The 23,472-nt window shown below is 53.4% G+C and overlaps 1 protein-coding gene and 40 non-coding genes across 41 annotated transcripts in view; all 41 read right to left on the bottom strand.

The window, feature by feature from the left end:
* LOC126184654 (calphotin-like) overlaps positions 1 to 23,472 on the bottom strand; it is a 137,231-nt gene that overhangs the window by 30,942 nt on the left and 82,817 nt on the right. The gene's annotated exons all lie outside the window — the stretch shown is intronic.
* On the bottom strand, positions 36 to 117 carry Trnal-uag (transfer RNA leucine (anticodon UAG)). The gene has a single exon. It is a non-coding gene; the product is annotated as a tRNA-Leu (tRNA).
* On the bottom strand, positions 874 to 945 carry Trnah-gug (transfer RNA histidin (anticodon GUG)). The gene has a single exon. It is a non-coding gene; the product is annotated as a tRNA-His (tRNA).
* Positions 1,321 to 1,392, bottom strand: Trnae-cuc (transfer RNA glutamic acid (anticodon CUC)). Its single transcript has one exon. It is a non-coding gene; the product is annotated as a tRNA-Glu (tRNA).
* On the bottom strand, positions 1,820 to 1,901 carry Trnal-uag (transfer RNA leucine (anticodon UAG)). The gene has a single exon. It is a non-coding gene; the product is annotated as a tRNA-Leu (tRNA).
* Trnah-gug (transfer RNA histidin (anticodon GUG)) lies at positions 2,645 to 2,716 on the bottom strand. Its single transcript has one exon. It is a non-coding gene; the product is annotated as a tRNA-His (tRNA).
* Positions 3,092 to 3,163, bottom strand: Trnae-cuc (transfer RNA glutamic acid (anticodon CUC)). The gene has a single exon. It is a non-coding gene; the product is annotated as a tRNA-Glu (tRNA).
* On the bottom strand, positions 3,591 to 3,672 carry Trnal-uag (transfer RNA leucine (anticodon UAG)). The gene has a single exon. It is a non-coding gene; the product is annotated as a tRNA-Leu (tRNA).
* Positions 4,416 to 4,487, bottom strand: Trnah-gug (transfer RNA histidin (anticodon GUG)). The gene has a single exon. It is a non-coding gene; the product is annotated as a tRNA-His (tRNA).
* Trnae-cuc (transfer RNA glutamic acid (anticodon CUC)) lies at positions 4,863 to 4,934 on the bottom strand. The gene has a single exon. It is a non-coding gene; the product is annotated as a tRNA-Glu (tRNA).
* Trnal-uag (transfer RNA leucine (anticodon UAG)) lies at positions 5,362 to 5,443 on the bottom strand. The gene has a single exon. It is a non-coding gene; the product is annotated as a tRNA-Leu (tRNA).
* Trnah-gug (transfer RNA histidin (anticodon GUG)) lies at positions 6,200 to 6,271 on the bottom strand. The gene has a single exon. It is a non-coding gene; the product is annotated as a tRNA-His (tRNA).
* Positions 6,647 to 6,718, bottom strand: Trnae-cuc (transfer RNA glutamic acid (anticodon CUC)). Its single transcript has one exon. It is a non-coding gene; the product is annotated as a tRNA-Glu (tRNA).
* On the bottom strand, positions 7,146 to 7,227 carry Trnal-uag (transfer RNA leucine (anticodon UAG)). Its single transcript has one exon. It is a non-coding gene; the product is annotated as a tRNA-Leu (tRNA).
* Trnah-gug (transfer RNA histidin (anticodon GUG)) lies at positions 7,971 to 8,042 on the bottom strand. Its single transcript has one exon. It is a non-coding gene; the product is annotated as a tRNA-His (tRNA).
* Positions 8,418 to 8,489, bottom strand: Trnae-cuc (transfer RNA glutamic acid (anticodon CUC)). Its single transcript has one exon. It is a non-coding gene; the product is annotated as a tRNA-Glu (tRNA).
* On the bottom strand, positions 8,917 to 8,998 carry Trnal-uag (transfer RNA leucine (anticodon UAG)). Its single transcript has one exon. It is a non-coding gene; the product is annotated as a tRNA-Leu (tRNA).
* Positions 9,742 to 9,813, bottom strand: Trnah-gug (transfer RNA histidin (anticodon GUG)). Its single transcript has one exon. It is a non-coding gene; the product is annotated as a tRNA-His (tRNA).
* Trnae-cuc (transfer RNA glutamic acid (anticodon CUC)) lies at positions 10,189 to 10,260 on the bottom strand. Its single transcript has one exon. It is a non-coding gene; the product is annotated as a tRNA-Glu (tRNA).
* Trnal-uag (transfer RNA leucine (anticodon UAG)) lies at positions 10,688 to 10,769 on the bottom strand. Its single transcript has one exon. It is a non-coding gene; the product is annotated as a tRNA-Leu (tRNA).
* Trnah-gug (transfer RNA histidin (anticodon GUG)) lies at positions 11,513 to 11,584 on the bottom strand. The gene has a single exon. It is a non-coding gene; the product is annotated as a tRNA-His (tRNA).
* On the bottom strand, positions 11,960 to 12,031 carry Trnae-cuc (transfer RNA glutamic acid (anticodon CUC)). The gene has a single exon. It is a non-coding gene; the product is annotated as a tRNA-Glu (tRNA).
* On the bottom strand, positions 12,459 to 12,540 carry Trnal-uag (transfer RNA leucine (anticodon UAG)). The gene has a single exon. It is a non-coding gene; the product is annotated as a tRNA-Leu (tRNA).
* On the bottom strand, positions 13,284 to 13,355 carry Trnah-gug (transfer RNA histidin (anticodon GUG)). The gene has a single exon. It is a non-coding gene; the product is annotated as a tRNA-His (tRNA).
* Trnae-cuc (transfer RNA glutamic acid (anticodon CUC)) lies at positions 13,731 to 13,802 on the bottom strand. Its single transcript has one exon. It is a non-coding gene; the product is annotated as a tRNA-Glu (tRNA).
* On the bottom strand, positions 14,230 to 14,311 carry Trnal-uag (transfer RNA leucine (anticodon UAG)). Its single transcript has one exon. It is a non-coding gene; the product is annotated as a tRNA-Leu (tRNA).
* Positions 15,068 to 15,139, bottom strand: Trnah-gug (transfer RNA histidin (anticodon GUG)). Its single transcript has one exon. It is a non-coding gene; the product is annotated as a tRNA-His (tRNA).
* Positions 15,515 to 15,586, bottom strand: Trnae-cuc (transfer RNA glutamic acid (anticodon CUC)). Its single transcript has one exon. It is a non-coding gene; the product is annotated as a tRNA-Glu (tRNA).
* Positions 16,014 to 16,095, bottom strand: Trnal-uag (transfer RNA leucine (anticodon UAG)). Its single transcript has one exon. It is a non-coding gene; the product is annotated as a tRNA-Leu (tRNA).
* Trnah-gug (transfer RNA histidin (anticodon GUG)) lies at positions 16,839 to 16,910 on the bottom strand. Its single transcript has one exon. It is a non-coding gene; the product is annotated as a tRNA-His (tRNA).
* On the bottom strand, positions 17,286 to 17,357 carry Trnae-cuc (transfer RNA glutamic acid (anticodon CUC)). Its single transcript has one exon. It is a non-coding gene; the product is annotated as a tRNA-Glu (tRNA).
* On the bottom strand, positions 17,785 to 17,866 carry Trnal-uag (transfer RNA leucine (anticodon UAG)). The gene has a single exon. It is a non-coding gene; the product is annotated as a tRNA-Leu (tRNA).
* On the bottom strand, positions 18,610 to 18,681 carry Trnah-gug (transfer RNA histidin (anticodon GUG)). Its single transcript has one exon. It is a non-coding gene; the product is annotated as a tRNA-His (tRNA).
* Positions 19,057 to 19,128, bottom strand: Trnae-cuc (transfer RNA glutamic acid (anticodon CUC)). Its single transcript has one exon. It is a non-coding gene; the product is annotated as a tRNA-Glu (tRNA).
* Positions 19,556 to 19,637, bottom strand: Trnal-uag (transfer RNA leucine (anticodon UAG)). Its single transcript has one exon. It is a non-coding gene; the product is annotated as a tRNA-Leu (tRNA).
* On the bottom strand, positions 20,394 to 20,465 carry Trnah-gug (transfer RNA histidin (anticodon GUG)). The gene has a single exon. It is a non-coding gene; the product is annotated as a tRNA-His (tRNA).
* Positions 20,841 to 20,912, bottom strand: Trnae-cuc (transfer RNA glutamic acid (anticodon CUC)). Its single transcript has one exon. It is a non-coding gene; the product is annotated as a tRNA-Glu (tRNA).
* Positions 21,340 to 21,421, bottom strand: Trnal-uag (transfer RNA leucine (anticodon UAG)). Its single transcript has one exon. It is a non-coding gene; the product is annotated as a tRNA-Leu (tRNA).
* On the bottom strand, positions 22,178 to 22,249 carry Trnah-gug (transfer RNA histidin (anticodon GUG)). Its single transcript has one exon. It is a non-coding gene; the product is annotated as a tRNA-His (tRNA).
* Positions 22,625 to 22,696, bottom strand: Trnae-cuc (transfer RNA glutamic acid (anticodon CUC)). The gene has a single exon. It is a non-coding gene; the product is annotated as a tRNA-Glu (tRNA).
* Positions 23,124 to 23,205, bottom strand: Trnal-uag (transfer RNA leucine (anticodon UAG)). Its single transcript has one exon. It is a non-coding gene; the product is annotated as a tRNA-Leu (tRNA).

Raw genomic sequence — 23,472 nt, 5'->3', positions numbered from 1 at the left:
CACACAGCAGCGGCACAAAAATGAGACGTAAAAACTGGCAACGGTGGGATTCGAACCCATGCCTCCGAAGAGACTAGTGCCTAAAACCAGCGCCTTAGACCGCTCGGCCACGTTACCGTTGGACCACGAGCGGCAAAACGTTTCCTTTGTAGTACAAAGATCACTCCGAAATGTAAGTGTCTTGGCAATCGCTGTGCCGTGTATGTCCACTGCTCTCCCACTGGAAGCGTCTCTTTAGGCCATCCACAACAAGAAAATGCCGTGCCCGCCGTATGGGAGCGACGCCACTTGTCTGTAGCTGTCGTAGTTAAGGAGACAGCAGCTCCTGGATTCGAACCCACGCCTACGAAGAGACTGGTGCCTTAAACCAGTGCCTTAAACCAGTGCCTTAGAGCGCTATTTTTCATAGTATTTTTTCCATGCAGCAGATCCACACATGACGTGGCTCACTGGAGTAGTATGCGACATAGGATGGAAAATACAGTTCCCGCCCGGGATCGAACCGGGGGTCCTTCTGCGTGTGAAGCAGACGCGATAACCGCTACACTACTTTTTTATTTTTGAGCGCTCGGCCACGCTATGTGCGCTGCATTGGGCGCCAGTTTTCCCAGCATTTGTAGAAACAGTGCACGTCACAGCTTCCTGTTCTGCTGGCACTGGTTGCTCATCCATCGCACTTCAAACAACTGCCCTTTTCGACTGCAGAGAGCAGCGGACGTCCGCGCTCTGGGAGGCGACATTACATGTTGGTGATGAAGTGGTAGTACAAACTGCGGCCTGCGGAACACGAGTGAAAAATCAAGAGAGCACTGTAATTTCGAGTACTCGTGCACTATCTCTATAGCAACGGCAGCAAGGCAAAACTTTCAAAAGTGCCGTGACCAGGATTCGAACCTGGGTTATTGCGGCCACAACGCAATGTCCTAACCACTAGACGATCACGGCCACGGAGGCGCCCGCCAAAGCAGCTGGCGGGAATGCAAGTGGCGGCACACAGCAAAGCCCAGCCCACAGTGTCACGCCACAGCAGTGTCAGACACGTTCTCCATCACATGTATACAAACAAATGAACGCGCCTGCGCTGTCAGGACACTAACTACAGTGGTTAGCTGCATTCACCTCCGTGGCAATGTCTTGCAGTCCTCCAAGCCTCTTCGCTACAGGTACGTGGCTCGACAACAAGTGGACACACGCCGCATCTCTCTCGCCGTCGGTTGTTGCCATGAATCATACTTAACGTAGCTTTCTGCACGCGTCAGCGTAGCGTCAGTCGAGCAAAGTCGAGACAAGTCGCATAAGAGGAGCAACAAAAACGCGCATTTCCGGTACCGGGAATCGAACCCGGGCCTCCTGGGTGAGAGCCAGGTATCCTAGCCACTAGACCACACCGGATAACGACGGCAGTGCTCTTCCAGCGAACGCAGCAATCAGGCACGGTTAACTGACAACTGTAAAAAAATCCACTCTCTCACGTTATAGAACGGCGTGCTCCGGACGCATTTCGTGGACACGAACGCCAGCAATGATGAGAGCAAAAGGCGCTTACAAATCCTGTCGTTGCACCACGCACTGTTCTACGGCAATTCACGAAGCAGAAGCTGTTTTCTTTGCAGGCAATGAGTGCAGCCGTCTTCGACTCAGGAAACAATTACACATTTGGCAGGTGTGGGATTGGAACCCACGCCTCCGAAGAGACTGGTGCCTGAAACCAGCGCTTTACACCGCTCGGCCACGCTACCTACACAACACGCGCGTCACAAGAGCTGCATCCTACCCTACGAGAACACACAGCAGCGGCACAAAAATGAGACGTAAAAACTGGCAACGGTGGGATTCGAACCCACGCCTCCGAAGAGACTGGTGCCTAAAACCAGCGCCTTAGACCGCTCGGCCACGTTACCGTTGGACCACGAGCGGCAAAACGTTTCCTTTGTAGTACAAAGATCACTCCGAAATGTAAGTGTCTTGGCAATCGCTGTGCCGTGTATGTCCACTGCTCTCCCACTGGAAGCGTCTCTTTAGGCCATCCACAACAAGAAAATGCCGTGCCCGCCGTATGGGAGCGACGCCACTTGTCTGTAGCTGTCGTAGTTAAGGAGACAGCAGCTCCTGGATTCGAACCCACGCCTACGAAGAGACTGGTGCCTTAAACCAGTGCCTTAGAGCGCTATTTTTCGTAGTATTTTTTCCATGCAGCAGATCCACACATGACGTGGCTCACTGGAGTAGTATGCGACATAGGATGGAAAATACAGTTCCCGCCCGGGATCGAACCGGGGGTCCTTCTGCGTGTGAAGCAGACGCGATAACCGCTACACTACTTTTTTATTTTTGAGCGCTCGGCCACGCTACGTGCACTGCATTGGGCGCCAGTTTTCCCAGCATTTGTAGAAACAGTGCACGTCACAGCTTCCTGTTCTGCTGGCACTGGTTGCTCATCCATCGCACTTCAAACAACTGCCCTTTTCGACTGCAGAGAGCAGCGGACGTCCGCGCTCTGGGAGGCGACATTACATGTTGGTGATGAAGTGGTAGTACAAACTGCGGCCTGCGGAACACGAGTGAAAAATCAAGAGAGCACTGTAATTTCGAGTACTCGTGCACTATCTCTATAGCAACGGCAGCAAGGCAAAACTTTCAAAAGTGCCGTGACCAGGATTCGAACCTGGGTTATTGCGGCCACAACGCAATGTCCTAACCACTAGACGATCACGGCCACGGAGGCGCCCGCCAAAGCAGCTGGCGGGAATGCAAGTGGCGGCACACAGCAAAGCCCAGCCCACAGTGTCACGCCACAGCAGTGTCAGACACGTTCTCCATCACATGTATACAAACAAATGAACGCGCCTGCGCTGTCAGGACACTAACTACAGTGGTTAGCTGCATTCACCTCCGTGGCAATGTCTTGCAGTCCTCCAAGCCTCTTCGCTACAGGTACGTGGCTCGACAACAAGTGGACACACGCCGCATCTCTCTCGCCGTCGGGTGTTGCCGTGAATCATACTTAACGTAGCTTTCTGCACGCGTCAGCGTAGCGTCAGTCGAGCAAAGTCGAGACAAGTCGCATAAGAGGAGCAACAAAAACGCGCATTTCCGGTACCGGGAATCGAACCCGGGCCTCCTGGGTGAGAGCCAGGTATCCTAGCCACTAGACCACACCGGATAACGACGGCAGTGCTCTTCCAGCGAACGCAGCAATCAGGCACGGTTAACTGACAACTGTAAAAAAATCCACTCTCTCACGTTATAGAACGGCGTGCTCCGGACGCATTTCGTGGACACGAACGCCAGCAATGATGAGAGCAAAAGGCGCTTACAAATCCTGTCGTTGCACCACGCACTGTTCTACGGCAATTCACGAAGCAGAAGCTGTTTTCTTTGCAGGCAATGAGTGCAGCCGTCTTCGACTCAGGAAACAATTACACATTTGGCAGGTGTGGGATTGGAACCCACGCCTCCGAAGAGACTGGTGCCTGAAACCAGCGCTTTACACCGCTCGGCCACGCTACCTACACAACACGCGCGTCACAAGAGCTGCATCCTACCCTACGAGAACACACAGCAGCGGCACAAAAATGAGACGTAAAAACTGGCAACGGTGGGATTCGAACCCACGCCTCCGAAGAGACTGGTGCCTAAAACCAGCGCCTTAGACCGCTCGGCCACGTTACCGTTGGACCACGAGCGGCAAAACGTTTCCTTTGTAGTACAAAGATCACTCCGAAATGTAAGTGTCTTGGCAATCGCTGTGCCGTGTATGTCCACTGCTCTCCCACTGGAAGCGTCTCTTTAGGCCATCCACAACAAGAAAATGCCGTGCCCGCCGTATGGGAGCGACGCCACTTGTCTGTAGCTGTCGTAGTTAAGGAGACAGCAGCTCCTGGATTCGAACCCACGCCTACGAAGAGACTGGTGCCTTAAACCAGTGCCTTAGAGCGCTATTTTTCGTAGTATTTTTTCCATGCAGCAGATCCACACATGACGTGGCTCACTGGAGTAGTATGCGACATAGGATGGAAAATACAGTTCCCGCCCGGGATCGAACCGGGGGTCCTTCTGCGTGTGAAGCAGACGCGATAACCGCTACACTACTTTTTTATTTTTGAGCGCTCGGCCACGCTACGTGCACTGCATTGGGCGCCAGTTTTCCCAGCATTTGTAGAAACAGTGCACGTCACAGCTTCCTGTTCTGCTGGCACTGGTTGCTCATCCATCGCACTTCAAACAACTGCCCTTTTCGACTGCAGAGAGCAGCGGACGTCCGCGCTCTGGGAGGCGACATTACATGTTGGTGATGAAGTGGTAGTACAAACTGCGGCCTGCGGAACACGAGTGAAAAATCAAGAGAGCACTGTAATTTCGAGTACTCGTGCACTATCTCTATAGCAACGGCAGCAAGGCAAAACTTTCAAAAGTGCCGTGACCAGGATTCGAACCTGGGTTATTGCGGCCACAACGCAATGTCCTAACCACTAGACGATCACGGCCACGGAGGCGCCCGCCAAAGCAGCTGGCGGGAATGCAAGTGGCGGCACACAGCAAAGCCCAGCCCACAGTGTCACGCCACAGCAGTGTCAGACACGTTCTCCATCACATGTATACAAACAAATGAACGCGCCTGCGCTGTCAGGACACTAACTACAGTGGTTAGCTGCATTCACCTCCGTGGCAATGTCTTGCAGTCCTCCAAGCCTCTTCGCTACAGGTACGTGGCTCGACAACAAGTGGACACACGCCGCATCTCTCTCGCCGTCGGGTGTTGCCGTGAATCATACTTAACGTAGCTTTCTGCACGCGTCAGCGTAGCGTCAGTCGAGCAAAGTCGAGACAAGTCGCATAAGAGGAGCAACAAAAACGCGCATTTCCGGTACCGGGAATCGAACCCGGGCCTCCTGGGTGAGAGCCAGGTATCCTAGCCACTAGACCACACCGGATAACGACGGCAGTGCTCTTCCAGCGAACGCAGCAATCAGGCACGGTTAACTGACAACTGTAAAAAAATCCACTCTCTCACGTTATAGAACGGCGTGCTCCGGACGCATTTCGTGGACACGAACGCCAGCAATGATGAGAGCAAAAGGCGCTTACAAATCCTGTCGTTGCACCACGCACTGTTCTACGGCAATTCACGAAGCAGAAGCTGTTTTCTTTGCAGGCAATGAGTGCAGCCGTCTTCGACTCAGGAAACAATTACACATTTGGCAGGTGTGGGATTGGAACCCACGCCTCCGAAGAGACTGGTGCCTGAAACCAGCGCTTTACACCGCTCGGCCACGCTACCTACACAACACGCGCGTCACAAGAGCTGCATCCTACCCTACGAGAACACACAGCAGCGGCACAAAAATGAGACGTAAAAACTGGCAACGGTGGGATTCGAACCCACGCCTCCGAAGAGACTGGTGCCTAAAACCAGCGCCTTAGACCGCTCGGCCACGTTACCGTTGGACCACGAGCGGCAAAACGTTTCCTTTGTAGTACAAAGATCACTCCGAAATGTAAGTGTCTTGGCAATCGCTGTGCCGTGTATGTCCACTGCTCTCCCACTGGAAGCGTCTCTTTAGGCCATCCACAACAAGAAAATGCCGTGCCCGCCGTATGGGAGCGACGCCACTTGTCTGTAGCTGTCGTAGTTAAGGAGACAGCAGCTCCTGGATTCGAACCCACGCCTACGAAGAGACTGGTGCCTTAAACCAGTGCCTTAAACCAGTGCCTTAGAGCGCTATTTTTCGTAGTATTTTTTCCATGCAGCAGATCCACACATGACGTGGCTCACTGGAGTAGTATGCGACATAGGATGGAAAATACAGTTCCCGCCCGGGATCGAACCGGGGGTCCTTCTGCGTGTGAAGCAGACGCGATAACCGCTACACTACTTTTTTATTTTTGAGCGCTCGGCCACGCTACGTGCGCTGCATTGGGCGCCAGTTTTCCCAGCATTTGTAGAAACAGTGCACGTCACAGCTTCCTGTTCTGCTGGCACTGGTTGCTCATCCATCGCACTTCAAACAACTGCCCTTTTCGACTGCAGAGAGCAGCGGACGTCCGCGCTCTGGGAGGCGACATTACATGTTGGTGATGAAGTGGTAGTACAAACTGCGGCCTGCGGAACACGAGTGAAAAATCAAGAGAGCACTGTAATTTCGAGTACTCGTGCACTATCTCTATAGCAACGGCAGCAAGGCAAAACTTTCAAAAGTGCCGTGACCAGGATTCGAACCTGGGTTATTGCGGCCACAACGCAATGTCCTAACCACTAGACGATCACGGCCACGGAGGCGCCCGCCAAAGCAGCTGGCGGGAATGCAAGTGGCGGCACACAGCAAAGCCCAGCCCACAGTGTCACGCCACAGCAGTGTCAGACACGTTCTCCATCACATGTATACAAACAAATGAACGCGCCTGCGCTGTCAGGACACTAACTACAGTGGTTAGCTGCATTCACCTCCGTGGCAATGTCTTGCAGTCCTCCAAGCCTCTTCGCTACAGGTACGTGGCTCGACAACAAGTGGACACACGCCGCATCTCTCTCGCCGTCGGTTGTTGCCATGAATCATACTTAACGTAGCTTTCTGCACGCGTCAGCGTAGCGTCAGTCGAGCAAAGTCGAGACAAGTCGCATAAGAGGAGCAACAAAAACGCGCATTTCCGGTACCGGGAATCGAACCCGGGCCTCCTGGGTGAGAGCCAGGTATCCTAGCCACTAGACCACACCGGATAACGACGGCAGTGCTCTTCCAGCGAACGCAGCAATCAGGCACGGTTAACTGACAACTGTAAAAAAATCCACTCTCTCACGTTATAGAACGGCGTGCTCCGGACGCATTTCGTGGACACGAACGCCAGCAATGATGAGAGCAAAAGGCGCTTACAAATCCTGTCGTTGCACCACGCACTGTTCTACGGCAATTCACGAAGCAGAAGCTGTTTTCTTTGCAGGCAATGAGTGCAGCCGTCTTCGACTCAGGAAACAATTACACATTTGGCAGGTGTGGGATTGGAACCCACGCCTCCGAAGAGACTGGTGCCTGAAACCAGCGCTTTACACCGCTCGGCCACGCTACCTACACAACACGCGCGTCACAAGAGCTGCATCCTACCCTACGAGAACACACAGCAGCGGCACAAAAATGAGACGTAAAAACTGGCAACGGTGGGATTCGAACCCACGCCTCCGAAGAGACTGGTGCCTAAAACCAGCGCCTTAGACCGCTCGGCCACGTTACCGTTGGACCACGAGCGGCAAAACGTTTCCTTTGTAGTACAAAGATCACTCCGAAATGTAAGTGTCTTGGCAATCGCTGTGCCGTGTATGTCCACTGCTCTCCCACTGGAAGCGTCTCTTTAGGCCATCCACAACAAGAAAATGCCGTGCCCGCCGTATGGGAGCGACGCCACTTGTCTGTAGCTGTCGTAGTTAAGGAGACAGCAGCTCCTGGATTCGAACCCACGCCTACGAAGAGACTGGTGCCTTAAACCAGTGCCTTAGAGCGCTATTTTTCGTAGTATTTTTTCCATGCAGCAGATCCACACATGACGTGGCTCACTGGAGTAGTATGCGACATAGGATGGAAAATACAGTTCCCGCCCGGGATCGAACCGGGGGTCCTTCTGCGTGTGAAGCAGACGCGATAACCGCTACACTACTTTTTTATTTTTGAGCGCTCGGCCACGCTACGTGCACTGCATTGGGCGCCAGTTTTCCCAGCATTTGTAGAAACAGTGCACGTCACAGCTTCCTGTTCTGCTGGCACTGGTTGCTCATCCATCGCACTTCAAACAACTGCCCTTTTCGACTGCAGAGAGCAGCGGACGTCCGCGCTCTGGGAGGCGACATTACATGTTGGTGATGAAGTGGTAGTACAAACTGCGGCCTGCGGAACACGAGTGAAAAATCAAGAGAGCACTGTAATTTCGAGTACTCGTGCACTATCTCTATAGCAACGGCAGCAAGGCAAAACTTTCAAAAGTGCCGTGACCAGGATTCGAACCTGGGTTATTGCGGCCACAACGCAATGTCCTAACCACTAGACGATCACGGCCACGGAGGCGCCCGCCAAAGCAGCTGGCGGGAATGCAAGTGGCGGCACACAGCAAAGCCCAGCCCACAGTGTCACGCCACAGCAGTGTCAGACACGTTCTCCATCACATGTATACAAACAAATGAACGCGCCTGCGCTGTCAGGACACTAACTACAGTGGTTAGCTGCATTCACCTCCGTGGCAATGTCTTGCAGTCCTCCAAGCCTCTTCGCTACAGGTACGTGGCTCGACAACAAGTGGACACACGCCGCATCTCTCTCGCCGTCGGGTGTTGCCGTGAATCATACTTAACGTAGCTTTCTGCACGCGTCAGCGTAGCGTCAGTCGAGCAAAGTCGAGACAAGTCGCATAAGAGGAGCAACAAAAACGCGCATTTCCGGTACCGGGAATCGAACCCGGGCCTCCTGGGTGAGAGCCAGGTATCCTAGCCACTAGACCACACCGGATAACGACGGCAGTGCTCTTCCAGCGAACGCAGCAATCAGGCACGGTTAACTGACAACTGTAAAAAAATCCACTCTCTCACGTTATAGAACGGCGTGCTCCGGACGCATTTCGTGGACACGAACGCCAGCAATGATGAGAGCAAAAGGCGCTTACAAATCCTGTCGTTGCACCACGCACTGTTCTACGGCAATTCACGAAGCAGAAGCTGTTTTCTTTGCAGGCAATGAGTGCAGCCGTCTTCGACTCAGGAAACAATTACACATTTGGCAGGTGTGGGATTGGAACCCACGCCTCCGAAGAGACTGGTGCCTGAAACCAGCGCTTTACACCGCTCGGCCACGCTACCTACACAACACGCGCGTCACAAGAGCTGCATCCTACCCTACGAGAACACATAGCAGCGGCACAAAAATGAGACGTAAAAACTGGCAACGGTGGGATTCGAACCCACGCCTCCGAAGAGACTGGTGCCTAAAACCAGCGCCTTAGACCGCTCGGCCACGTTACCGTTGGACCACGAGCGGCAAAACGTTTCCTTTGTAGTACAAAGATCACTCCGAAATGTAAGTGTCTTGGCAATCGCTGTGCCGTGTATGTCCACTGCTCTCCCACTGGAAGCGTCTCTTTAGGCCATCCACAACAAGAAAATGCCGTGCCCGCCGTATGGGAGCGACGCCACTTGTCTGTAGCTGTCGTAGTTAAGGAGACAGCAGCTCCTGGATTCGAACCCACGCCTACGAAGAGACTGGTGCCTTAAACCAGTGCCTTAGAGCGCTATTTTTCGTAGTATTTTTTCCATGCAGCAGATCCACACATGACGTGGCTCACTGGAGTAGTATGCGACATAGGATGGAAAATACAGTTCCCGCCCGGGATCGAACCGGGGGTCCTTCTGCGTGTGAAGCAGACGCGATAACCGCTACACTACTTTTTTATTTTTGAGCGCTCGGCCACGCTACGTGCACTGCATTGGGCGCCAGTTTTCCCAGCATTTGTAGAAACAGTGCACGTCACAGCTTCCTGTTCTGCTGGCACTGGTTGCTCATCCATCGCACTTCAAACAACTGCCCTTTTCGACTGCAGAGAGCAGCGGACGTCCGCGCTCTGGGAGGCGACATTACATGTTGGTGATGAAGTGGTAGTACAAACTGCGGCCTGCGGAACACGAGTGAAAAATCAAGAGAGCACTGTAATTTCGAGTACTCGTGCACTATCTCTATAGCAACGGCAGCAAGGCAAAACTTTCAAAAGTGCCGTGACCAGGATTCGAACCTGGGTTATTGCGGCCACAACGCAATGTCCTAACCACTAGACGATCACGGCCACGGAGGCGCCCGCCAAAGCAGCTGGCGGGAATGCAAGTGGCGGCACACAGCAAAGCCCAGCCCACAGTGTCACGCCACAGCAGTGTCAGACACGTTCTCCATCACATGTATACAAACAAATGAACGCGCCTGCGCTGTCAGGACACTAACTACAGTGGTTAGCTGCATTCACCTCCGTGGCAATGTCTTGCAGTCCTCCAAGCCTCTTCGCTACAGGTACGTGGCTCGACAACAAGTGGACACACGCCGCATCTCTCTCGCCGTCGGGTGTTGCCGTGAATCATACTTAACGTAGCTTTCTGCACGCGTCAGCGTAGCGTCAGTCGAGCAAAGTCGAGACAAGTCGCATAAGAGGAGCAACAAAAACGCGCATTTCCGGTACCGGGAATCGAACCCGGGCCTCCTGGGTGAGAGCCAGGTATCCTAGCCACTAGACCACACCGGATAACGACGGCAGTGCTCTTCCAGCGAACGCAGCAATCAGGCACGGTTAACTGACAACTGTAAAAAAATCCACTCTCTCACGTTATAGAACGGCGTGCTCCGGACGCATTTCGTGGACACGAACGCCAGCAATGATGAGAGCAAAAGGCGCTTACAAATCCTGTCGTTGCACCACGCACTGTTCTACGGCAATTCACGAAGCAGAAGCTGTTTTCTTTGCAGGCAATGAGTGCAGCCGTCTTCGACTCAGGAAACAATTACACATTTGGCAGGTGTGGGATTGGAACCCACGCCTCCGAAGAGACTGGTGCCTGAAACCAGCGCTTTACACCGCTCGGCCACGCTACCTACACAACACGCGCGTCACAAGAGCTGCATCCTACCCTACGAGAACACACAGCAGCGGCACAAAAATGAGACGTAAAAACTGGCAACGGTGGGATTCGAACCCACGCCTCCGAAGAGACTGGTGCCTAAAACCAGCGCCTTAGACCGCTCGGCCACGTTACCGTTGGACCACGAGCGGCAAAACGTTTCCTTTGTAGTACAAAGATCACTCCGAAATGTAAGTGTCTTGGCAATCGCTGTGCCGTGTATGTCCACTGCTCTCCCACTGGAAGCGTCTCTTTAGGCCATCCACAACAAGAAAATGCCGTGCCCGCCGTATGGGAGCGACGCCACTTGTCTGTAGCTGTCGTAGTTAAGGAGACAGCAGCTCCTGGATTCGAACCCACGCCTACGAAGAGACTGGTGCCTTAAACCAGTGCCTTAGAGCGCTATTTTTCGTAGTATTTTTTCCATGCAGCAGATCCACACATGACGTGGCTCACTGGAGTAGTATGCGACATAGGATGGAAAATACAGTTCCCGCCCGGGATCGAACCGGGGGTCCTTCTGCGTGTGAAGCAGACGCGATAACCGCTACACTACTTTTTTATTTTTGAGCGCTCGGCCACGCTACGTGCACTGCATTGGGCGCCAGTTTTCCCAGCATTTGTAGAAACAGTGCACGTCACAGCTTCCTGTTCTGCTGGCACTGGTTGCTCATCCATCGCACTTCAAACAACTGCCCTTTTCGACTGCAGAGAGCAGCGGACGTCCGCGCTCTGGGAGGCGACATTACATGTTGGTGATGAAGTGGTAGTACAAACTGCGGCCTGCGGAACACGAGTGAAAAATCAAGAGAGCACTGTAATTTCGAGTACTCGTGCACTATCTCTATAGCAACGGCAGCAAGGCAAAACTTTCAAAAGTGCCGTGACCAGGATTCGAACCTGGGTTATTGCGGCCACAACGCAATGTCCTAACCACTAGACGATCACGGCCACGGAGGCGCCCGCCAAAGCAGCTGGCGGGAATGCAAGTGGCGGCACACAGCAAAGCCCAGCCCACAGTGTCACGCCACAGCAGTGTCAGACACGTTCTCCATCACATGTATACAAACAAATGAACGCGCCTGCGCTGTCAGGACACTAACTACAGTGGTTAGCTGCATTCACCTCCGTGGCAATGTCTTGCAGTCCTCCAAGCCTCTTCGCTACAGGTACGTGGCTCGACAACAAGTGGACACACGCCGCATCTCTCTCGCCGTCGGTTGTTGCCATGAATCATACTTAACGTAGCTTTCTGCACGCGTCAGCGTAGCGTCAGTCGAGCAAAGTCGAGACAAGTCGCATAAGAGGAGCAACAAAAACGCGCATTTCCGGTACCGGGAATCGAACCCGGGCCTCCTGGGTGAGAGCCAGGTATCCTAGCCACTAGACCACACCGGATAACGACGGCAGTGCTCTTCCAGCGAACGCAGCAATCAGGCACGGTTAACTGACAACTGTAAAAAAATCCACTCTCTCACGTTATAGAACGGCGTGCTCCGGACGCATTTCGTGGACACGAACGCCAGCAATGATGAGAGCAAAAGGCGCTTACAAATCCTGTCGTTGCACCACGCACTGTTCTACGGCAATTCACGAAGCAGAAGCTGTTTTCTTTGCAGGCAATGAGTGCAGCCGTCTTCGACTCAGGAAACAATTACACATTTGGCAGGTGTGGGATTGGAACCCACGCCTCCGAAGAGACTGGTGCCTGAAACCAGCGCTTTACACCGCTCGGCCACGCTACCTACACAACACGCGCGTCACAAGAGCTGCATCCTACCCTACGAGAACACACAGCAGCGGCACAAAAATGAGACGTAAAAACTGGCAACGGTGGGATTCGAACCCACGCCTCCGAAGAGACTGGTGCCTAAAACCAGCGCCTTAGACCGCTCGGCCACGTTACCGTTGGACCACGAGCGGCAAAACGTTTCCTTTGTAGTACAAAGATCACTCCGAAATGTAAGTGTCTTGGCAATCGCTGTGCCGTGTATGTCCACTGCTCTCCCACTGGAAGCGTCTCTTTAGGCCATCCACAACAAGAAAATGCCGTGCCCGCCGTATGGGAGCGACGCCACTTGTCTGTAGCTGTCGTAGTTAAGGAGACAGCAGCTCCTGGATTCGAACCCACGCCTACGAAGAGACTGGTGCCTTAAACCAGTGCCTTAGAGCGCTATTTTTCGTAGTATTTTTTCCATGCAGCAGATCCACACATGACGTGGCTCACTGGAGTAGTATGCGACATAGGATGGAAAATACAGTTCCCGCCCGGGATCGAACCGGGGGTCCTTCTGCGTGTGAAGCAGACGCGATAACCGCTACACTACTTTTTTATTTTTGAGCGCTCGGCCACGCTACGTGCACTGCATTGGGCGCCAGTTTTCCCAGCATTTGTAGAAACAGTGCACGTCACAGCTTCCTGTTCTGCTGGCACTGGTTGCTCATCCATCGCACTTCAAACAACTGCCCTTTTCGACTGCAGAGAGCAGCGGACGTCCGCGCTCTGGGAGGCGACATTACATGTTGGTGATGAAGTGGTAGTACAAACTGCGGCCTGCGGAACACGAGTGAAAAATCAAGAGAGCACTGTAATTTCGAGTACTCGTGCACTATCTCTATAGCAACGGCAGCAAGGCAAAACTTTCAAAAGTGCCGTGACCAGGATTCGAACCTGGGTTATTGCGGCCACAACGCAATGTCCTAACCACTAGACGATCACGGCCACGGAGGCGCCCGCCAAAGCAGCTGGCGGGAATGCAAGTGGCGGCACACAGCAAAGCCCAGCCCACAGTGTCACGCCACAGCAGTGTCAGACACGTTCTCCATCACATGTATACAAACAAATGAACGCGCCTGCGCTGTCAGGACACTAACTACAGTGGTTAGCTGCATTCACCTCCGTGGCAATGTCTTGCAGTCCTCCAAGCCTCTTCGCTACAGGTACGTGGCTCGACAACAAGTGGACACACGCCGCATCTCTCTCGCCGTCGGGTGTTGCCGTGAATCATACTTAACGTAGCTTTCTGCACGCGTCAGCGTAGCGTCAGTCGAGCAAAGTCGAGACAAGTCGCATAAGAGGAGCAACAAAAACGCGCATTTCCGGTACCGGGAATCGAACCCGGGCCTCCTGGGTGAGAGCCAGGTATCCTAGCCACTAGACCACACCGGATAACGACGGCAGTGCTCTTCCAGCGAACGCAGCAATCAGGCACGGTTAACTGACAACTGTAAAAAAATCCACTCTCTCACGTTATAGAACGGCGTGCTCCGGACGCATTTCGTGGACACGAACGCCAGCAATGATGAGAGCAAAAGGCGCTTACAAATCCTGTCGTTGCACCACGCACTGTTCTACGGCAATTCACGAAGCAGAAGCTGTTTTCTTTGCAGGCAATGAGTGCAGCCGTCTTCGACTCAGGAAACAATTACACATTTGGCAGGTGTGGGATTGGAACCCACGCCTCCGAAGAGACTGGTGCCTGAAACCAGCGCTTTACACCGCTCGGCCACGCTACCTACACAACACGCGCGTCACAAGAGCTGCATCCTACCCTACGAGAACACACAGCAGCGGCACAAAAATGAGACGTAAAAACTGGCAACGGTGGGATTCGAACCCACGCCTCCGAAGAGACTGGTGCCTAAAACCAGCGCCTTAGACCGCTCGGCCACGTTACCGTTGGACCACGAGCGGCAAAACGTTTCCTTTGTAGTACAAAGATCACTCCGAAATGTAAGTGTCTTGGCAATCGCTGTGCCGTGTATGTCCACTGCTCTCCCACTGGAAGCGTCTCTTTAGGCCATCCACAACAAGAAAATGCCGTGCCCGCCGTATGGGAGCGACGCCACTTGTCTGTAGCTGTCGTAGTTAAGGAGACAGCAGCTCCTGGATTCGAACCCACGCCTACGAAGAGACTGGTGCCTTAAACCAGTGCCTTAAACCAGTGCCTTAGAGCGCTATTTTTCGTAGTATTTTTTCCATGCAGCAGATCCACACATGACGTGGCTCACTGGAGTAGTATGCGACATAGGATGGAAAATACAGTTCCCGCCCGGGATCGAACCGGGGGTCCTTCTGCGTGTGAAGCAGACGCGATAACCGCTACACTACTTTTTTATTTTTGAGCGCTCGGCCACGCTACGTGCGCTGCATTGGGCGCCAGTTTTCCCAGCATTTGTAGAAACAGTGCACGTCACAGCTTCCTGTTCTGCTGGCACTGGTTGCTCATCCATCGCACTTCAAACAACTGCCCTTTTCGACTGCAGAGAGCAGCGGACGTCCGCGCTCTGGGAGGCGACATTACATGTTGGTGATGAAGTGGTAGTACAAACTGCGGCCTGCGGAACACGAGTGAAAAATCAAGAGAGCACTGTAATTTCGAGTACTCGTGCACTATCTCTATAGCAACGGCAGCAAGGCAAAACTTTCAAAAGTGCCGTGACCAGGATTCGAACCTGGGTTATTGCGGCCACAACGCCATGTCCTAACCACTAGACGATCACGGCCACGGAGGCGCCCGCCAAAGCAGCTGGCGGGAATGCAAGTGGCGGCACACAGCAAAGCCCAGCCCACAGTGTCACGCCACAGCAGTGTCAGACACGTTCTCCATCACATGTATACAAACAAATGAACGCGCCTGCGCTGTCAGGACACTAACTACAGTGGTTAGCTGCATTCACCTCCGTGGCAATGTCTTGCAGTCCTCCAAGCCTCTTCGCTACAGGTACGTGGCTCGACAACAAGTGGACACACGCCGCATCTCTCTCGCCGTCGGTTGTTGCCATGAATCATACTTAACGTAGCTTTCTGCACGCGTCAGCGTAGCGTCAGTCGAGCAAAGTCGAGACAAGTCGCATAAGAGGAGCAACAAAAACGCGCATTTCCGGTACCGGGAATCGAACCCGGGCCTCCTGGGTGAGAGCCAGGTATCCTAGCCACTAGACCACACCGGATAACGACGGCAGTGCTCTTCCAGCGAACGCAGCAATCAGGCACGGTTAACTGACAACTGTAAAAAAATCCACTCTCTCACGTTATAGAACGGCGTGCTCCGGACGCATTTCGTGGACACGAACGCCAGCAATGATGAGAGCAAAAGGCGCTTACAAATCCTGTCGTTGCACCACGCACTGTTCTACGGCAATTCACGAAGCAGAAGCTGTTTTCTTTGCAGGCAATGAGTGCAGCCGTCTTCGACTCAGGAAACAATTACACATTTGGCAGGTGTGGGATTGGAACCCACGCCTCCGAAGAGACTGGTGCCTGAAACCAGCGCTTTACACCGCTCGGCCACGCTACCTACACAACACGCGCGTCACAAGAGCTGCATCCTACCCTACGAGAACACACAGCAGCGGCACAAAAATGAGACGTAAAAACTGGCAACGGTGGGATTCGAACCCACGCCTCCGAAGAGACTGGTGCCTAAAACCAGCGCCTTAGACCGCTCGGCCACGTTACCGTTGGACCACGAGCGGCAAAACGTTTCCTTTGTAGTACAAAGATCACTCCGAAATGTAAGTGTCTTGGCAATCGCTGTGCCGTGTATGTCCACTGCTCTCCCACTGGAAGCGTCTCTTTAGGCCATCCACAACAAGAAAATGCCGTGCCCGCCGTATGGGAGCGACGCCACTTGTCTGTAGCTGTCGTAGTTAAGGAGACAGCAGCTCCTGGATTCGAACCCACGCCTACGAAGAGACTGGTGCCTTAAACCAGTGCCTTAGAGCGCTATTTTTCGTAGTATTTTTTCCATGCAGCAGATCCACACATGACGTGGCTCACTGGAGTAGTATGCGACATAGGATGGAAAATACAGTTCCCGCCCGGGATCGAACCGGGGGTCCTTCTGCGTGTGAAGCAGACGCGATAACCGCTACACTACTTTTTTATTTTTGAGCGCTCGGCCACGCTACGTGCACTGCATTGGGCGCCAGTTTTCCCAGCATTTGTAGAAACAGTGCACGTCACAGCTTCCTGTTCTGCTGGCACTGGTTGCTCATCCATCGCACTTCAAACAACTGCCCTTTTCGACTGCAGAGAGCAGCGGACGTCCGCGCTCTGGGAGGCGACATTACATGTTGGTGATGAAGTGGTAGTACAAACTGCGGCCTGCGGAACACGAGTGAAAAATCAAGAGAGCACTGTAATTTCGAGTACTCGTGCACTATCTCTATAGCAACGGCAGCAAGGCAAAACTTTCAAAAGTGCCGTGACCAGGATTCGAACCTGGGTTATTGCGGCCACAACGCAATGTCCTAACCACTAGACGATCACGGCCACGGAGGCGCCCGCCAAAGCAGCTGGCGGGAATGCAAGTGGCGGCACACAGCAAAGCCCAGCCCACAGTGTCACGCCACAGCAGTGTCAGACACGTTCTCCATCACATGTATACAAACAAATGAACGCGCCTGCGCTGTCAGGACACTAACTACAGTGGTTAGCTGCATTCACCTCCGTGGCAATGTCTTGCAGTCCTCCAAGCCTCTTCGCTACAGGTACGTGGCTCGACAACAAGTGGACACACGCCGCATCTCTCTCGCCGTCGGGTGTTGCCGTGAATCATACTTAACGTAGCTTTCTGCACGCGTCAGCGTAGCGTCAGTCGAGCAAAGTCGAGACAAGTCGCATAAGAGGAGCAGCAAAAACGCGCATTTCCGGTACCGGGAATCGAACCCGGGCCTCCTGGGTGAGAGCCAGGTATCCTAGCCACTAGACCACACCGGATAACGACGGCAGTGCTCTTCCAGCGAACGCAGCAATCAGGCACGGTTAACTGACAACTGTAAAAAAATCCACTCTCTCACGTTATAGAACGGCGTGCTCCGGACGCATTTCGTGGACACGAACGCCAGCAATGATGAGAGCAAAAGGCGCTTACAAATCCTGTCGTTGCACCACGCACTGTTCTACGGCAATTCACGAAGCAGAAGCTGTTTTCTTTGCAGGCAATGAGTGCAGCCGTCTTCGACTCAGGAAACAATTACACATTTGGCAGGTGTGGGATTGGAACCCACGCCTCCGAAGAGACTGGTGCCTGAAACCAGCGCTTTACACCGCTCGGCCACGCTACCTACACAACACGCGCGTCACAAGAGCTGCATCCTACCCTACGAGAACACACAGCAGCGGCACAAAAATGAGACGTAAAAACTGGCAACGGTGGGATTCGAACCCACGCCTCCGAAGAGACTGGTGCCTAAAACCAGCGCCTTAGACCGCTCGGCCACGTTACCGTTGGACCACGAGCGGCAAAACGTTTCCTTTGTAGTACAAAGATCACTCCGAAATGTAAGTGTCTTGGCAATCGCTGTGCCGTGTATGTCCACTGCTCTCCCACTGGAAGCGTCTCTTTAGGCCATCCACAACAAGAAAATGCCGTGCCCGCCGTATGGGAGCGACGCCACTTGTCTGTAGCTGTCGTAGTTAAGGAGACAGCAGCTCCTGGATTCGAACCCACGCCTACGAAGAGACTGGTGCCTTAAACCAGTGCCTTAGAGCGCTATTTTTCGTAGTATTTTTTCCATGCAGCAGATCCACACATGACGTGGCTCACTGGAGTAGTATGCGACATAGGATGGAAAATACAGTTCCCGCCCGGGATCGAACCGGGGGTCCTTCTGCGTGTGAAGCAGACGCGATAACCGCTACACTACTTTTTTATTTTTGAGCGCTCGGCCACGCTACGTGCACTGCATTGGGCGCCAGTTTTCCCAGCATTTGTAGAAACAGTGCACGTCACAGCTTCCTGTTCTGCTGGCACTGGTTGCTCATCCATCGCACTTCAAACAACTGCCCTTTTCGACTGCAGAGAGCAGCGGACGTCCGCGCTCTGGGAGGCGACATTACATGTTGGTGATGAAGTGGTAGTACAAACTGCGGCCTGCGGAACACGAGTGAAAAATCAAGAGAGCACTGTAATTTCGAGTACTCGTGCACTATCTCTATAGCAACGGCAGCAAGGCAAAACTTTCAAAAGTGCCGTGACCAGGATTCGAACCTGGGTTATTGCGGCCACAACGCAATGTCCTAACCACTAGACGATCACGGCCACGGAGGCGCCCGCCAAAGCAGCTGGCGGGAATGCAAGTGGCGGCACACAGCAAAGCCCAGCCCACAGTGTCACGCCACAGCAGTGTCAGACACGTTCTCCATCACATGTATACAAACAAATGAACGCGCCTGCGCTGTCAGGACACTAACTACAGTGGTTAGCTGCATTCACCTCCGTGGCAATGTCTTGCAGTCCTCCAAGCCTCTTCGCTACAGGTACGTGGCTCGACAACAAGTGGACACACGCCGCATCTCTCTCGCCGTCGGGTGTTGCCGTGAATCATACTTAACGTAGCTTTCTGCACGCGTCAGCGTAGCGTCAGTCGAGCAAAGTCGAGACAAGTCGCATAAGAGGAGCAGCAAAAACGCGCATTTCCGGTACCGGGAATCGAACCCGGGCCTCCTGGGTGAGAGCCAGGTATCCTAGCCACTAGACCACACCGGATAACGACGGCAGTGCTCTTCCAGCGAACGCAGCAATCAGGCACGGTTAACTGACAACTGTAAAAAAATCCACTCTCTCACGTTATAGAACGGCGTGCTCCGGACGCATTTCGTGGACACGAACGCCAGCAATGATGAGAGCAAAAGGCGCTTACAAATCCTGTCGTTGCACCACGCACTGTTCTACGGCAATTCACGAAGCAGAAGCTGTTTTCTTTGCAGGCAATGAGTGCAGCCGTCTTCGACTCAGGAAACAATTACACATTTGGCAGGTGTGGGATTGGAACCCACGCCTCCGAAGAGACTGGTGCCTGAAACCAGCGCTTTACACCGCTCGGCCACGCTACCTACACAACACGCGCGTCACAAGAGCTGCATCCTACCCTACGAGAACACACAGCAGCGGCACAAAAATGAGACGTAAAAACTGGCAACGGTGGGATTCGAACCCACGCCTCCGAAGAGACTGGTGCCTAAAACCAGCGCCTTAGACCGCTCGGCCACGTTACCGTTGGACCACGAGCGGCAAAACGTTTCCTTTGTAGTACAAAGATCACTCCGAAAAGTAAGTGTCTTGGCAATCGCTGTGCCGTGTATGTCCACTGCTCTCCCACTGGAAGCGTCTCTTTAGGCCATCCACAACAAGAAAATGCCGTGCCCGCCGTATGGGAGCGACGCCACTTGTCTGTAGCTGTCGTAGTTAAGGAGACAGCAGCTCCTGGATTCGAACCCACGCCTACGAAGAGACTGGTGCCTTAAACCAGTGCCTTAAACCAGTGCCTTAGAGCGCTATTTTTCGTAGTATTTTTTCCACGCAGCAGATCCACACATGACGTGGCTCACTGGAGTAGTATGCGACATAGGATGGAAAATACAGTTCCCGCCCGGGATCGAACCGGGGGTCCTTCTGCGTGTGAAGCAGACGCGATAACCGCTACACTACTTTTTTATTTTTGAGCGCTCGGCCACGCTACGTGCGCTGCATTGGGCGCCAGTTTTCCCAGCATTTGTAGAAACAGTGCACGTCACAGCTTCCTGTTCTGCTGGCACTGGTTGCTCATCCATCGCACTTCAAACAACTGCCCTTTTCGACTGCAGAGAGCAGCGGACGTCCGCGCTCTGGGAGGCGACATTACATGTTGGTGATGAAGTGGTAGTACAAACTGCGGCCTGCGGAACACGAGTGAAAAATCAAGAGAGCACTGTAATTTCGAGTACTCGTGCACTATCTCTATAGCAACGGCAGCAAGGCAAAACTTTCAAAAGTGCCGTGACCAGGATTCAAACCTGGGTTATTGCGGCCACAACGCAATGTCCTAACCACTAGACGATCACGGCCACGGAGGCGCCCGCCAAAGCAGCTGGCGGGAATGCAAGTGGAGGCACACAGCAAAGCCCAGCCCACAGTGTCACGCCACAGCAGTGTCAGACACGTTCTCCATCACATGTATACAAACAAATGAACGCGCCTGCGCTGTCAGGACACTAACTACAGTGGTTAGCTGCATTCACCTCCGTGGCAATGTCTTGCAGTCCTCCAAGCCTCTTCGCTACAGGTACGTGGCTCGACAACAAGTGGACACACGCCGCATCTCTCTCGCCGTCGGGTGTTGCCGTGAATCATACTTAACGTAGCTTTCTGCACGCGTCAGCGTAGCGTCAGTCGAGCAAAGTCGAGACAAGTCGCATAAGAGGAGCAACAAAAACGCGCATTTCCGGTACCGGGAATCGAACCCGGGCCTCCTGGGTGAGAGCCAGGTATCCTAGCCACTAGACCACACCGGAAAACGACGGCAGTGCTCTTCCAGCGAACGCAGCAATCAGGCACGGTTAACTGACAACTGTAAAAAAATCCACTCTCTCACGTTATAGAACGGCGTGCTCCGGACGCATTTCGTGGACACGAACGCCAGCAATGATGAGAGCAAAAGGCGCTTACAAATCCTGTCGTTGCACCACGCACTGTTCTACGGCAATTCACGAAGCAGAAGCTGTTTTCTTTGCAGGCAATGAGTGCAGCCGTCTTCGACTCAGGAAACAATTACACATTTGGCAGGTGTGGGATTGGAACCCACGCCTCCGAAGAGACTGGTGCCTGAAACCAGCGCTTTACACCGCTCGGCCACGCTACCTACACAACACGCGCGTCACAAGAGCTGCATCCTACCCTACGAGAACACACAGCAGCGGCACAAAAATGAGACGTAAAAACTGGCAACGGTGGGATTCGAACCCACGCCTCCGAAGAGACTGGTGCCTAAAACCAGCGCCTTAGACCGCTCGGCCACGTTACCGTTGGACCACGAGCGGCAAAACGTTTCCTTTGTAGTACAAAGATCACTCCGAAATGTAAGTGTCTTGGCAATCGCTGTGCCGTGTATGTCCACTGCTCTCCCACTGGAAGCGTCTCTTTAGGCCATCCACAACAAGAAAATGCCGTGCCCGCCGTATGGGAGCGACGCCACTTGTCTGTAGCTGTCGTAGTTAAGGAGACAGCAGCTCCTGGATTCGAACCCACGCCTACGAAGAGACTGGTGCCTTAAACCAGTGCCTTAAACCAGTGCCTTAGAGCGCTATTTTTCATAGTATTTTTTCCATGCAGCAGATCCACACATGACGTGGCTCACTGGAGTAGTATGCGACATAGGATGGAAAATACAGTTCCCGCCCGGGATCGAACCGGGGGTCCTTCTGCGTGTGAAGCAGACGCGATAACCGCTACACTACTTTTTTATTTTTGAGCGCTCGGCCACGCTACGTGCGCTGCATTGGGCGCCAGTTTTCCCAGCATTTGTAGAAACAGTGCACGTCACAGCTTCCTGTTCTGCTGGCACTGGTTGCTCATCCATCGCACTTCAAACAACTGCCCTTTTCGACTGCAGAGAGCAGCGGACGTCCGCGCTCTGGGAGGCGACATTACATGTTGGTGATGAAGTGGTAGTACAAACTGCGGCCTGCGGAACACGAGTGAAAAATCAAGAGAGCACTGTAATTTCGAGTACTCGTGCACTATCTCTATAGCAACGGCAGCAAGGCAAAACTTTCAAAAGTGCCGTGACCAGGATTCGAACCTGGGTTATTGCGGCCACAACGCAATGTCCTAACCACTAGACGATCACGGCCACGGAGGCGCCCGCCAAAGCAGCTGGCGGGAATGCAAGTGGCGGCACACAGCAAAGCCCAGCCCACAGTGTCACGCCACAGCAGTGTCAGACACGTTCTCCATCACATGTATACAAACAAATGAACGCGCCTGCGCTGTCAGGACACTAACTACAGTGGTTAGCTGCATTCACCTCCGTGGCAATGTCTTGCAGTCCTCCAAGCCTCTTCGCTACAGGTACGTGGCTCGACAACAAGTGGACACACGCCGCATCTCTCTCGCCGTCGGGTGTTGCCGTGAATCATACTTAACGTAGCTTTCTGCACGCGTCAGCGTAGCGTCAGTCGAGCAAAGTCGAGACAAGTCGCATAAGAGGAGCAACAAAAACGCGCATTTCCGGTACCGGGAATCGAACCCGGGCCTCCTGGGTGAGAGCCAGGTATCCTAGCCACTAGACCACACCGGAAAACGACGGCAGTGCTCTTCCAGCGAACGCAGCAATCAGGCACGGTTAACTGACAACTGTAAAAAAATCCACTCTCTCACGTTATAGAACGGCGTGCTCCGGACGCATTTCGTGGACACGAACGCCAGCAATGATGAGAGCAAAAGGCGCTTACAAATCCTGTCGTTGCACCACGCACTGTTCTACGGCAATTCACGAAGCAGAAGCTGTTTTCTTTGCAGGCAATGAGTGCAGCCGTCTTCGACTCAGGAAACAATTACACATTTGGCAGGTGTGGGATTGGAACCCACGCCTCCGAAGAGACTGGTGCCTGAAACCAGCGCTTTACACCGCTCGGCCACGCTACCTACACAACACGCGCGTCACAAGAGCTGCATCCTACCCTACGAGAACACACAGCAGCGGCACAAAAATGAGACGTAAAAACTGGCAACGGTGGGATTCGAACCCACGCCTCCGAAGAGACTGGTGCCTAAAACCAGCGCCTTAGACCGCTCGGCCACGTTACCGTTGGACCACGAGCGGCAAAACGTTTCCTTTGTAGTACAAAGATCACTCCGAAATGTAAGTGTCTTGGCAATCGCTGTGCCGTGTATGTCCACTGCTCTCCCACTGGAAGCGTCTCTTTAGGCCATCCACAACAAGAAAATGCCGTGCCCGCCGTATGGGAGCGACGCCACTTGTCTGTAGCTGTCGTAGTTAAGGAGACAGCAGCTCCTGGATTCGAACCCACGCCTACGAAGAGACTGGTGCCTTAAACCAGTGCCTTAAACCAG

Source organism: Schistocerca cancellata, chromosome 1 (genome assembly GCF_023864275.1).
Source record: "Schistocerca cancellata isolate TAMUIC-IGC-003103 chromosome 1, iqSchCanc2.1, whole genome shotgun sequence".
Lineage (NCBI taxonomy): Eukaryota > Metazoa > Arthropoda > Insecta > Orthoptera > Acrididae > Schistocerca > Schistocerca cancellata.
Note: the sequence above shows the minus strand (reverse complement) of the source record. Positions and strands in the feature narration are given on the sequence as shown.